The 14,023-nt window shown below is 53.7% G+C and overlaps 1 long non-coding RNA gene across 1 annotated transcript; it reads right to left on the bottom strand.

Annotated features, from left to right (window-relative positions):
- Positions 1 to 240: 240 nt before the first annotated feature.
- Positions 241 to 5,435, bottom strand: LOC129392663 (uncharacterized). The gene is made up of 3 exons (XR_008618947.1): positions 5,211 to 5,435; positions 758 to 840; positions 241 to 448 (listed from the first exon to the last, which is right to left on the bottom strand). It is a non-coding gene; the product is annotated as an uncharacterized lncRNA (long non-coding RNA).
- Between the last annotated feature and the right edge of the window lie 8,588 nt (positions 5,436 to 14,023).

The raw sequence follows: 14,023 nt of genomic DNA, 5'->3' as shown, positions 1-14,023 counted from the left end.
GTTCGGAGAAGCTTCCTTGCTTGGCCCACATCTGCTGATTGGTCATTTGTTATTCAGGTTAAAAACAAAACAGAAGTGGGCATTGTTCTGATACTTGCCCTGATAATATCCCAAGAAAACTCTAGAGCTGGCAGGAGAGAAAAGCAGATAATGGTCAATGCTGTCACTTGACTTTAAAAAGCACTGATTTTTCTTTTAAAGGAACATCTTCAGTTTCCGAGACCGTACACAGTTTCTCACCGCAGCTCAAAATTTTCCACTGGGCTCCCTCCTGGGAACAGACAGGGCCCAGGGCAGACGCTGCGGGACCCGCCACAGAGGCCAGGGGTCGGCTCTGTCCTTGGACCGCCTGCCACTCCCCTGGAAGAAGGACCTTGTTCCTCCTCTGCCTGTAAAGAGGACTCCTCAGACCAGCGCCCTACGTCTTTTGCAATCACAGTTGAGTCTCCTAGGCCGAAAAGAAATACCCATCATATTTATTAAGTGCTTTGATTGCCTATGACACATTATTTAATCCTCCAAATAGCGCTTTGAGGAGGCTGCTCCCGCCCCTGTCGCCAAGGCAGCCCGTCCCCGGGGGGGTCGCCGGCTGAGGTCCGTGAGAGCCGGGGAGGGGCCGTCCCCGGGCCCTGCTGGCCGCCGTGTCTGCCACCCACTGCTTCCCCGCGCCACTGGCACCCAGCGCCAGCACCGCTGCCGTGACTCCCCCTCCCTGGAGCCACACCCCCGTCACCTTTGCCCCGCCTCCTGTCCTCACCTCCTCCCCGAGGCCCGTCCCGGTCACCCCGCGGCCCGGCATCTCTGGGTGCTGATCCGGGTTCGCAGACGCTGGCTTGTCGGCTGGTGGGTGGAAAGGGACGGTCTGATTCCGACTCGCTTTCCAGGCCCTGATCTTCAGGCGTCCCCTCGGTGGCCTTGGGGCCGTCCCTTCGGCCCACGAGCCTCGTCACATCACCTCCCAGAGGCACTGAGGGCCCGTCTCCCGGGGCGCCCCCCGCCCCCTACGAGCACTGGGGGGCCCGCGGGCTGGGGGACGGGGTTCCTGCCCTCGGCTCCACGCCCACCTTCGGTGCCAGTCCAGTGACAGCCGGGGGACGGTGCAACTCGTAAGACCAAAGCGGAGAGGAGAGGACAGGCGGGGCGAGGTGACAGGAGGACGCAGCGCTCGGCCCGCCACCTTCCCTCCCTCGAGAAACTGCTGGAGGATGTGCTTCGGCAAAATGAGGGGATACAGCAAAGAAGAAGCGTGGCCCCAGGAGGGGCAGCGGCGCCCGAGGGGGCGGCGGACAGGCCCGGGGGCCGGGCGGACGGTGCGGGGACAGCGAGGAACGCATGGAGCGCAGAGAGGTCGGAGCCACGTCCCGGAGCCCGAGCAGCTCCTCCCGAGCACGTGACAGGCGTGTGGCAAAAGGCAGAGGAAGCCGCACAATAGACACACAGAGCGGCCGGCGGAAGGAAGCGCCGTCCCCGCGGCTGCGGGGGCGGGAGGTCGGAAGACGAGGGCGGTGCAAACGGCACGCTCGGTCCAGCAGTGACTTGGTGCGCGCTGAAAATAACATAAAGAACCACTATGTATTTAGGCAGAGTTTGGGACGTGGGTTAGTGACGAGGACAGAGAGAAGGGGTGGGCGCTGGGCCCGAGCAGCGAGGGCGACGAGAAGCCAGCCCTCCAAGTGCCATAAACGTCAGCGGGGCTAAAACCCGGAGTCAGGAAGTAGCAGAATAAGCACATTGTGTAGAAATCACGGGGTAGCTCTCAGAAGAGCTATAAGAAATGAAGGGCTTTGGTTGCCTTTGGGGCAAAGCGTCGCTCTAAGTAGAGGGGTGGGTGGAGGGCTGAACTGTTTCTTGAAAGCCTTTTAGGTCTACTTGAATTTTTAAACTGTGTACACTTACTATTTTGAGAAAATTTTTAAAATAATTAGTATTTCAGTCAATATTTAGTTAAACGGCATGAAATACAATTAAAACCTGTATTTCACAAATGTAAATAATGGAACATAGTTCTACCAGGACACTCAGCAAGTATTTAGTCCCAAATGAGACAGAACCGGGCAACAGAACCTCCCGGCTGAAGGGACGGCGGCCTCGCCCTCGGCAGCCCCAGAGGAGTGCTGTCACTGCCGGTGGCATCTGACCCCGCAGACTTAATAATGGATTTGAAATGCAAGACCTCTGAAGACGAAACATTTAGCTCTTAACGCAGTTTTCATGATGGAGAGGAATCTAGGACAACTTAAGGACAAGGAAACGTTTATGACCTGAAACACCCAGGTCAGCCGTCCAAATTGATTAGGCCATATGCCCCCTCCTCCCTTCCACGGGCCCTAAAACATGGGGCTCTGAGAAACAAGGACGGCTCTGTCCTAAGTTCTCTTCCCTTAGGAAGTTGGGATAATCAACTCCCCTCTGAGTGCAATGCTCATCTTCCTTATTCACACGTCAGGATACTGTTCCCACTCACAGAAGTGAATGAGCTTTAAGACTTTGAGCCCCACCCAAGAGCATGTGGCCATGAACATCCCTGAAGGCCTTTACTTATGGGCGACTTGGGTTGTACAGACGATGCTATGGTACATTTCCCAGGGGCTGATGGAATGCTGGACCGAATGAGCCCCAGTGAGCATCGGACGTCATCACAGGCACAGAGTGGAGAGAGGCCTGGAAGGAAGGATTCCCGCCCCGGAGGAGCTCGTCATCCCACTGAGGGTGCTGTAAACCTACAGAACAGGCCGTCTGAGAAGATGCCTGAGGAGGAAGGAGGGGGAGGGGAGGGGTGATCTTCTGCTGGAACCGCCAGGTGAAAACCTCGGGAGGCAGGCGGGTCCAGCAGACTGGCCGTAGCTCTCACAGCTGCTCATCCCAGCGTATCCTGCTGGCGACTGACTGTCCCCTCCCTGTCCAGTCACCTGCTGTCACCCTGTCGTCCATCTGTTGGAAGAGAGAACGTTCGTCTCGAAGTGGGAGTCGTGATAAAGCATTTCCTGGTTGCTCACTTGAAACACTGTCATTGGGACTTCCCCGGTGGCGCAGTGGTTGAGAACCCGCCTGCCGATGCAGGGGACACGGGTTCGAGCTCCGGTCCGGGAAGATCCCACATGCCGCGGAGCAGCTAAGCCCGTGCGCCACAACTACTGAGCCTACGCTCTAGAGCCCCCGAGCCACAACTACTGAGCCCACGTGCCACAACTACTGAAGGCCTGGCGCCTAGAGCCCGTGCTCCGCCACAAGAGAAGCCACCGCAATGAGAAGCCCGCGCACCGCAACGAAGAGTAGCCCCCGCTCGCCGCAACTAGAGAAAGCCCGCGTGCAGCAACGAGGACCCAACGCAGCCAAAAATAAATAAATAAATTTATTTAAAAAAAAAAAAAAAAAAGAAACACTGTCATTTAACTAAACTGCTGGCCCTTCCTCACGCCCCTACTTGGAGTTCCCAGCGATCTGCTGCCATTTCATTGTCTAAAATTGTGTCGTTCCCGGTCGTGGCTCCTGACGCCAGCTTAAAGCAAAATGGACAGCAGTTGACAACCCATCTGCACAACTGTCAGAAAACTCTGAGAAACCACAAGATTTCAGGCAATGGCTACTAAATACTAAATCCCTTGGGTCTCCGTCAGCCTTGTCGCCACTATAACCCCAGTGCTCAGGACACAGAAGGGGCTTGATAGGCCTTTGTTGCCTTGAGAAAACGCATGAGTGGCCAGCGCACTTACAAGAAATTCTCCAACCCCATTTCTGGGTACTTATCAGAAAAAACAACGCTAACTTGGAAAGGCATCTGCGCCCCATGTTCACTGCAGCATCATTTCCAAGAGCCGAGATCTGGAAACAACCTAAAAGTCCATCGGTGTTTGAATGGATTAAAAAAAAGATGTGTTCCCCACACAACGGAACATTACTTGTTCAGCCTATAGAAGGAAATGGTGCCATTTGCAAAAATGTGGATGGACCTGAAGGGCATTATGCTCAGTGAAACACGTCAGACGGAGAAAGGCAGGTACCGTATGATCTCACTTCGTACAGCCAACAAAAACCAGGCACGTAGATACGGAGAACAGACTGATGACTGTCAGAGGTGGTGGCGGGGTGAGGAAGGTGTGTGAAGGGACTCAAAGGGCACGAACTGCTAGTTGTGAAATGAGTTAAGTCGTGAGGGTGCAGCACACAGCATGAGGGCTATAGCTAGCAACACTGCGTGTACATTTCAAAGTTGCTAAGAGAGTAGACCTTAAAAGCTCTCCCCACAAGACAAAAACAAAATTCTCTAACTGTGGATGTTGACAGACGTTAGCTAGACTTACCACGGTCACCATTTCACAATATATACAAATACGGAATCACTATATTGTACATCTGCAACCAATAAAATGGTATATGTCAATTATACCCTATAAAAACAAAACAAAACAGAAAAACACCCACAAAACCAAATTCTCCGTGGTAAGTAACAAATGGCAAACTGTTTAAGCCTACGAGAACTTCTATGCTGTGAAAAATGCATAGAATATTTTGAGGCTCCAAGAAAATGTTTCTAAACTCCCTGATCTTATGAAAGTAGGAGGCTGAACTCTGCCACATGAAAGCATTGTTATCAAAAGGGTGACTGTCAGACTCTGAGCATGAAAAAGGAAGACGGAAAATAATGAGCCCTACACAGGGTGAAGTGACCTGCCCACCGCCTGCCCGTGAAGGCACAAAAAAGGAAACTATGAACAAATGGATCACATTTAAGGAAATGACAGGGTGCGACAGCCACCAGGACAAGAAGGACATGAAAGAAAAACTGGAGAGACTCATTAGGGAGAAAAATTTTTAAGATAAAAGGTTCTAATTTCAAAGCTTCCCTCTTTCCCAGCATGTTTCTGAATAGAGCTTGAAAAGGAAGCAAAATGACCGCAAACCAATAAATAGCAGCAGAATTCCCCAATGCAGAGCTGGCGACCAGCATCGGGGCCCAGCAGGGACCCCCCCCAGGCCTGTCGTGCTCACCAGGGGGGACCCGCGGCAGCGACGGGGGGACTCGCACACCCGCTCAGGCCACACTCGTGTCCACATCCACTCGGAGCCAGCTCTGAGACACGCAGGAGAAGAAGTAACACGGCCCCATTTCTCACTTAGCCGGGTGGTGTTTCCCCGGCTGAGCCACTTCTTTGTAAGCGGCCCAGATGCAGCGCAACTTTCGGATGTTTCCAAATATCAGATCCACTCACCGGGGGAAGCTTCGTCCGAGAGCAGCTTCTGTAGCAACGGGGCCCAGGGTCACGAGGGCAGGTCCTGGTCTGTCTCTCGCTCCTTATGGGACGTCAGGCTCGTCCCCGTCCTGCTCCGAGACGTGGTTTCTTAGGTGTGAGGGCTACAGTTGCTCTGCAGATCGTGTCAGGTAGCTGCGCAGACAGGCTTTGCACGCTGTCGACCTGCGTTCGCACAGCCCCCGGGGACAGAGACCCGCGATGGGCCAGAGGCAGGGGCACGGCCAACCCAGGCGAGTGCCGTGCACACCTGACGCGGGCCCAGCCAGGGCGTCCTGCACCCCACAGGCAGCTCAGCTCAGGCTGAACCCCACGAGGAGAGAGCCCCGGGGCGGGGGGCCGTCCCGGGTGCGCCGGCCGCAGCCCAGCTCCCGGCGGACGAGCTGCACGGGACCCCCCTCCGTGAGACGGGCAGAACCCACAGGGTCATGAGAAGTAACCCACCAGTGGTTTTTTGTTTTTTGTTTTTTTTGTGTGGTACGCGGGCCTCCCTCTGTTGCGGCCCCTCCCGTCGCGGAGCGTAGGCTCCGGACGCGCAGGCCCAGCGGCCATGGCTCACGGGCCCAGCCGCTCCGCGGCACGTGGGATCCTCCCGGACCGGGGCGCGAACCCGCGTCCCCTGCATCGGCAGGCGGACGCGCAACCACTGCGCCACCAGGGAAGCCCCCCACCAGTGGTTTTTTAAGCCACTAAGTTTTGGAGCCGTTTGCTACACAGAACCGATAACTTAAGCGATAACTCTAATATAAGTTTCCATCGTTGACAAAACTCGGTTCCTTCCACAGGCAGCTCTGAAGAGGACAGCCGTCATTCGGGTGACTAAGCCCTCCTCTGGCTTTACGTTAATTAATGGTACCTGCCGGGCACCAGGGCCGCTCACACCCGCAGCTCCGCCACTTTCCCCAGCCCTCCCCCAAGACCCACAGGCAGGTGGCCTGCTACAAATAAAACGCAGATTTTTACTCCTTTCAGTTTCTCCTTTTCAAATTAAAATAGCCACTGAAATAGTCACTCCACGTACTACAGAAAAGGAGGGCAAAGGGGCCCCGGAGATGTGAGCTGAGCCTGTGTCAGCCCAGGGAAGCAGGTGGCCGCCTGGGCCCAGGTGCTCTGTCCGGGGCGGCCGCCGAGCCCTGTGTGACAGCCGGGCTCCCGGTGGATCCGCACCTGGTGCTGGGCCTTCCTGTGCCCCAGTCAGCCCCGGACTGTCTACGAACCGGTCACTCTTCCTGAGCTGGCCGCCCACCTGGTGTCTCCTCAGGTGATCAGCTGCCAGCCGTCGGCTGCGTGGCACAGGCCCAGTGAGGAAGCGCTGGGGAAATGAGCCTTGCGCACACGGAACGCCAGGATGCTTTTCCAGCTCCCGTTGCCCAGACGGGGCAAGACGGCGCTGGGTGCCCGCGAACAGCGCCTGGAGGATGTCGCGGACGAGGGGTGCCTCGAAGGGACGGAGGTCAGGGGCAGGCTGTGCCCTCCCTGTGATGGTTCAGTTTAGGAAGCAGAATCAAGGGGCAGCTTTCCAGACAGCGGAGCTGCTACTTCCAAGTGTAGAAAGACCCCAAGAGGTACAGCCCTTTACGGCTACAGCCTTAACCTCAAACTTTCCGCCCCCTTCACCTGCGTCTGGGTCCACACTGCATGACAGACGACAGGGAAAAAGGATCATCCTTAGGAACATTTATAATCAACCTCCTAGAAGTCAATTGTTTGGGCGGAATTACTCACATGATAAATGGAACCTGACATTACATTTCCAAGACCTCAAAAAGGCCAGAAACTTAGACAGGAGAGAGCTGGTCTTCTCCAGGAGGGCGCGGCTGGCACAGAGACAGAAGCGCAGTCAGTGGAGACCGGAGCATCAGGACCCGCTGACCGTCCCTCTGAGGCTGTGGGTCTCTCTGAGAGTCTAATCAATGCTACGACCCCTTCCCTAGAAAGACGCACGTAAGCCCTTGGCCACGAGCTTTGCGGACAGTTGCGTGGAGCTCAGGGACCAGAAGCCCATCCTTGTGGCTTTGCTGGCAGAGCGTGGGCTCCAGACTAAGACCCCTCCCACATGATGCCTGGGGTCCCCGCCCCGAGACCAGGAGATGGGAGCTCCAGTCCTACCTCTAGCCATTTCCTAGCCGTGCGTCTTGGTCACACCACTTAACCCTCGACCGTAGAATGGGGATCACACTTGTATTTCAAGGATTGTTGTGAAGCTTAAAATCAGTTAAGACACACCCGATAGCACATTATCTGCACACAAACAAATGTGAAAACGACGCCTGAATATGTGGGTGACATTCGTCTGCAAGCCCTAAGAAAGCCTTGACTCCGCTGAAGGACACAGACGAGGTTTCCGGGTCACTGTTGGCCACAGGCCGTCACATCTGTGAGCAAATCAGAGACCAACACAGTACCTGGAGGGACCAGGGTCGGGGACCCCCAGCAGCTCAGCCCAGTTCTGCCGGGGACCGTTGCAAAGGACAGGAATGAAGGGTGCGTAGGTGGCCTCGCTGTCCTTCCAGGGGGCTCTCCGCTGCAGGAGGAATGAAACAGTGTCACTCGTAAGCTGGCCCTGATTTTGTGAAAAACTGGAAGGACCCCATAGAACTGGGGTCCCTCCCAGGGCTCCTGCAGGGGCTACAGACGTCCGTCGACATCCCCGTTCTCTTCTGTCGCCTCCCGTTCACAGCGTCACGCCTCTGCTGTGCTTTACAGAACGGAGGTGTTCCTGCCACCCCCCATTTCTGCCGGTGTTTCATTCCAGGCTCATGAGGTGGCGGGAAGAGCCAGGTGGGGAATCAGGAGGCTGGGTTCAGACCCTCTCGCGTGTCTGGGCGGGTGCCTGCCTGCGTGTCTGGCTCTGCCTCGTCCAATAAATACTTGTGAAATGAAGAAATGAATGACCCTCTCTGAACCCCTCGCTCCTTCCTCTGTAAAGGGAAAGCATCTACCTCACCTGAGAATTGTTTTCCAATGAGCTCCCGTGTGGGAAAGCACCGCAGGATCCGTGGGGCACAGACAGTGGGTGGTGTGAGGACACCGCCCCCCCCCCCCCCCCCGCCGCCCCGCTGAGGACCGTGAGAAACCACGCGGGGGCGGCTCCCAGCGGGCGGGCCCTGGGGCCGCCAGCAGAGCTCAGCAGCCGTCACACCCGCAGGGCAGACCTGGGCTCAGCAAGACGGGTCTCTGCCTCGATGTCACCTGTGCCCACCGAGCCCAAGAGGTGTGCGTGTGTCCACCTTTCAACCGCACCTGCCTACGGACGTCGGCGGCAGCCCTGCAGGGCTGAGCCACGTCCCCCAGTGCAGGGTAAGGGCCACGTCAGTGTCGCTCCTTGCCCCACACTTAACTACGTGGACTTGGGTGTCAGCTATCGAGGACACTGGGTTTTGATGACATGTGAAAAAGTTTACAGCAACTTCACACCTACAGATGCGAATTCTGCAGAGCTGATTTCCTAGCAAAGGAAGAGTCTTTAAAATCATTACTCAGAAAACCTACGTGAGAGAAGAATCTGAAAAAGAATAGACATACGCGTATATATATATACATGTGTGACTGAGTCACTGTGCTGTACACCTGACACTAACACAGCAGTGTTAATCAACTAGACTCCCATATAAAATAAAAAGTTAAAGGGCTTCCCTGGTGGCGCAGTGGTTGAGAACCCGCCTGCCGATGCAGGGGACACGGGTTCGAGCCCTGGTCCGGGAAGATCCCACATGCCGCGGAGCAACTAAGCCCGTGCGCCACAACTACTGAGCCTGCACTCTAGAGCCCGCGAGCCACAACTACTGAGCCCGCGTGCCACAACTACTGAAGCCTGTGCACCTAGAGCCTGTGCTCCACAACAAGAGAAGCCACCTCAATGAGAAGCCTGTGCACCGCAACAAAGAGTAGCCCCCGCTCTCTGCAACTAGAGAAAAGCCCGCGTGCAGCAATGAAGACCCAACGCGGCCAAAAATAAAATAAAATTTTTTTAAAAAGTAAAAAAAAAAAAATCATTACTCAGGTTAAGGAAGTGAGTGCTCATTCAAATTAACAAAATTCCCTGCACACCTGCTGTGAACAAGGCACTTTCCTGGCTGCTGTGCTGGGTGCTTGTGCTGGGTGCTGGGTGCTGGGTGCTGGATACTGAGTTCTGGCACTGGTGCTGGCTGCTGGTACTGGTGCTGGCTGCTGGGTACTGGTGCTGGTACCGGTGCCGGGTGCTGGATACTGGTTGCCGGCACTGATGCTTGGTGCTGGGTGCTGGTACTGGGGCTGGGTGCTGGGTACTAGAAGAGGCAATGATATTTCTGTTCTCAGGGGTCTTTTATCCTGAAACATGCAAGTAAAACTCTCAGTATCACATATCACAGCGTGACCTCGGTACGGAGTAATCGTGTGAACGACACACAGAACGGCCGGGGGAAATGCCTCTTATTCATAAGAACCAAGAAAAGCAGCCTGTCAGCTGAGCCCTGAGAACAGGAATGAATTTGCCAGCTGGAGAAAGCAAACTCCAGACCCCAGGAGCGGCACCACCCAGAGACGCGCAAGGACCAGCACCAAGTGCCGTGGAGGGCAGCGAGGACGGATGCGCCAGGGGCCGGCCGTGCGGGTCCACGTGGGAGGTGGGCGCCCAGGGTGGGGCAGGGCGGCCTCAGGGGCAGCCCCGCGGCCGGAAGCTCTCCTCGAGGTGCCCACGTGGGGCCTGGGCCGCCAGCCCGCAGCCTCTCGCCTCCTCCGGCCACTCCGCACTGGGGGCTGGGGGCGTCCCGGCCCTCTGCCTGCCTGGCCCCCGGCAGGCCCCGGACAGAGGGTCCAGGCCCCCCGCACGGTCCCCAGGGCCCCCCCCCGCAATTCGTGGACCCTCAGCAAGCGAGGTGAATGAAAGAATCAGCCAAGGAAAAGGTGACAACGGCCCGAATAAAGTCACCAGAAAGATGAGAACAGAGACAGCAGAGAAATGGGAGGAGAGGATCAAGGTGGTGGCGCCCGGGGAGGGGAGGACGGCGGGTCAGTGGGAGGCTGGGATCCCGCGCGGGGCTGGTTGGGGCAGCGTCCCCCCCCCCAAGGCTCTCCCCTCTCCCCCCCCATGACTTTCTGTGTGATCAAATTTGGCAAGATCAGTAATAAGACACTTCCGAGTCTCTCCTTCCCCACCGACCGTTCCCTCGCCCTGTTGGAAACTAGCACACGAGGGACAAACGTCCTCACTATCCCCGGGTCTCGGGGTGTCATTCACCTCGGTTAAGAGGAAGTGGCTCCAAGGTTGCAATGGCCTGCGGCGGAAGACGCTGCACTTGGGCGCCGCCTGATTCAGGGATGTGAGCTGTGGACCAGCTGATGCTAAGCTGCTCTCCTGGCTCCAGCTGGACGTGCACAGGCCAGGACGCGACCCGAGCCGTGTGGGCGGCGAGACGGCCGGGGGCCCGCCTCCGGCTGCTGCCGGGCAGCGAGGCTGCGTGTCCTCCGAGCCGCGCACAGGCTTTCATCAAAGGTTAGACAGGGCAGCGGTGGGCACGGCCCTGTGCCGCGCAGACGGAGGGCTGCCTGCCTGGATGGCCCGCGCCGTGGCCTGAAGGAAGCCTCGGGAGTGAAACAGCTGCGGCTTTGGGTCAGAGTCCTGCCGCGCGGGCCGGGCAGCCCAGCGCGCTGAGGGCAGCTCCCATTCCGCAAACGGCCCAGCGGAGTAGACGACAGGTGTGTCCAAACCCTCTTTGCGGCTCAGAAAATAACGCGTCGGGAACCCAGACCTGCCGACGTGGGGTGCTCCCTTCCCGTCCTCTGTAAAAGCCAGAAGCCCCTATGGCCCTTTCTAAGCAGCCTCCCCAGAGACACTGCAAAGGAGCGACCCTGAGCGTGGAGGCCGGAGCCCCCCTGACATAAGGCAGCCGAGAGGAGACACAGACAGCAGAGGGGCTGAGGGGGCCAAGGGCTGCAGCCCGGGTCTCCCGCCCTCGCTAGGCCCCTGCCGGGCGCTGTGTGAGGCCTGGAACGCCGCAAGTCCTCACCTATTTGCTGAGCGAATGAGAGAGAAAATCACCGCAGGGATCCGTGGGATACAGAACACATCTCTTAAGAGAGCAAGCTGTTTCAACATTTCAACGGTCTGTCGCGAGTCAATGCTGTTAGTTACAGAGCACTCTTCTGTGAATTAATGCCAGACCTTAAGCGAAAGAGCCCAGGGCTTTTCTTTACTGATTTTTTAATTAACAGACTTTATTTTCTAGAGCAGCGCTAGGTTTACAAGCGCAAAGTATAGAGAGTTCCCACACACCACCTCTCTCCTACACAGTTTCCGCACTATCAACATGCCCGAGAGACGGTACCCTTGTTACCATAGGTGAACCTATAGACACACATCATCACCCAGAGTCCATGGTTTACATTGGGGTTCACTCTTGGTGTTGTACTTTCTGTGGGTCTGGACAAACGTCTAAGACGTGTCTGCACCGTTCTAGTCTCATACAGAGTAGTTTGCCCTAAAAATCCTCTGTGCTCCATCTTTTCATCCCTCCCTCCCCCCAACTCCTGGCAACCACTGATCTTTTTACTGTCTCCATAGTTTTGCCGTTTCCAGAATACCATATAGTTAGAATCATACAGTACGTAGCCTTTTCAGACAGGCTTCTTCCACTTAGTAATATGCACCTAAGTTTCCTCCATGGCTTTTCGTGGCTTGGTAGCTCATTTCTTTGTATCACTAAATAATATTCCATTGTCTGGATGCACCACAGTTTATCTATCCATCACCTACTGAAGGGCATCTTGGCTGCTTCCAAGTTTTGACTGTTATGAATAAAAGCGCTATAAACATTCGCGCGCAGGTTTTAATGTGGACATAAGTTTCCAGTTTCTTTGGGTGAATACCAACGAGCACAATTGCTGGACCCTACGGTAAGACTAGCCTTGTAAGAAACAGCCAAACTGTCTTCCAAAGTGGCTGTAAATTTTGAATTCCCACCAGCAGTGAGGGAGGGCTCCTGTTGCCCCACACACCCTCTGCAGTATTTGGACTTTTCATGGTTTTGGATTTTAGACATTCTAACAGGTGTGTAGTGGTATCTCATTGCTGTTTTACTTTGCGTTTCCCTGGTGTTGTAGCTAAAAAGTCATCACCAAACCTAAGGGTACCTCTAGATTTTATCTCCTATGCTATCTTCTAAAGTTTTGGATTTTACATTTAGATCTATGATAGAACCCATTTTGAGCTAATTTCTGTGAAAGGTCTGTGTCTAGATTCTTTCTTTCTTTCTATCTCTCTTTCTTCCTTGCTTCCTTTTTCTTTTCTCTTTCTTTTTCTTTTTTTGCATGTGAATGTCCAGTTGTTCCAACACCATTTATTGAAAAGACTATCCTTTCTTCATTGAATTGCTTTTGCTCCTTCATCAAAAGTCAGTTCACTGTATTTATGTGGGTCTGTTTCTGGGCTCTCTGTTGTGTTCCACTGATCTCGTGTTTCTGTTCTTTCACCAGCACCACACCTTCCTGATTCCTGTAGCTTTATAGTAAGTTTTGAAGTTGGATAGTGTCCATCCTCCAACTTTGTTCTTCTTCAATATTTTGTCATCTATTCTGGGTCTTTTACCTTTTGCCTTCCTGCTCTTTTGCCCGGTATAAATTTTACGATCGACTTGCTTGTTGTTGTATCCACTAATAACTTGCTGAGATGTGGATTGAGATAGCTTTAATCTAGAGACCAAGTTGGGAAAAGCTGGCATCTTAATAACGTTAATTCTTCCTGTCCAAGAACATCATTGTGGGTTGAATGCGGTCCCCCAAAATGACATGTTGAAGCCTTAACCCCCAGTACCTGTGAATGTGACCTTATTTGAAAACAGAGTTTTGCAGATGTAATTAGTTAAGATGAGGCCACACTGGATTAGGATGGACTCTAAATCCAATATGACTGATGGCCTTTTAAAGAGGAGAGAACAGTGATCTCAGAGACACCCGGGGAGGAAAACCATGTGACCACAGAGGCAGACACAGGAAGGAGGAGCTGGAAGCCTAGGAATGCCAGCCACCATCAGAAGCTGGAAAGCAGCAAGGGAGCATTCTCCCCTAGAACTTTCAGAGAGATCAGAGCCCGGCCCAAAACTTAATTTTGAATTTCTAGACTCCAGAACTGTGAGAGAAAAAAGAAATTCTGTTGCTTTGTTCACTCAGTTTGTGATAGCAGCACTAAAAAACTAATTCAAACATGAAATATCTCTCTATTTATTTAGATCTGTTATTTCTTTCATCAGAGTTTTGTGGTTTTTCTCATATAGGTCTTGTACATATTTGCTAGATTTATACCTAAGTATTTAATTTTTGGATGCTAATATAAGTAGTGTGGTGTTTTTAATTTCAAATTTCAATTGTTCATTGCTGATATATAGGCAAGTAATTGACTTTTGCATATTTAATCTTGTGTCCTGTAATCTTTCTATAATTGCTTGTTAGTTCCAGGAGAAATTTTATTGATTCTTTTTTTTTTGTCATGTATAAAATAAGACAGTTTTATTTCTCCCTTCGAAGTCTGTATGCCTTTTAATTTCCTTTTCTTGTGTTATTACATTAGATGGTACGTCCAGTAGGATGCTGACTGGAATGCAGGGCCTTGTTCCTGATCTTAGGGGAAAGCATTGAAACATTTAGAAACAAATAACAGAATAAAAAGCCAGCTGTGGGGCTGGTACAGATCACCCAAACAGAAGAGATGTTTTTTGCCCTGTGTTGAGGTGGTCCCTTTTTTGGACACTAGCAAATGCAACACATTCTCCGTGGCTGCTTTGGTTGCAAAGTTCTTT

Source organism: Physeter macrocephalus, chromosome 13, assembly GCF_002837175.3.
Source record: "Physeter macrocephalus isolate SW-GA chromosome 13, ASM283717v5, whole genome shotgun sequence".
Taxonomy (NCBI): Eukaryota; Metazoa; Chordata; class Mammalia; order Artiodactyla; family Physeteridae; genus Physeter; species Physeter macrocephalus.
Note: the sequence above shows the minus strand (reverse complement) of the source record. Positions and strands in the feature narration are given on the sequence as shown.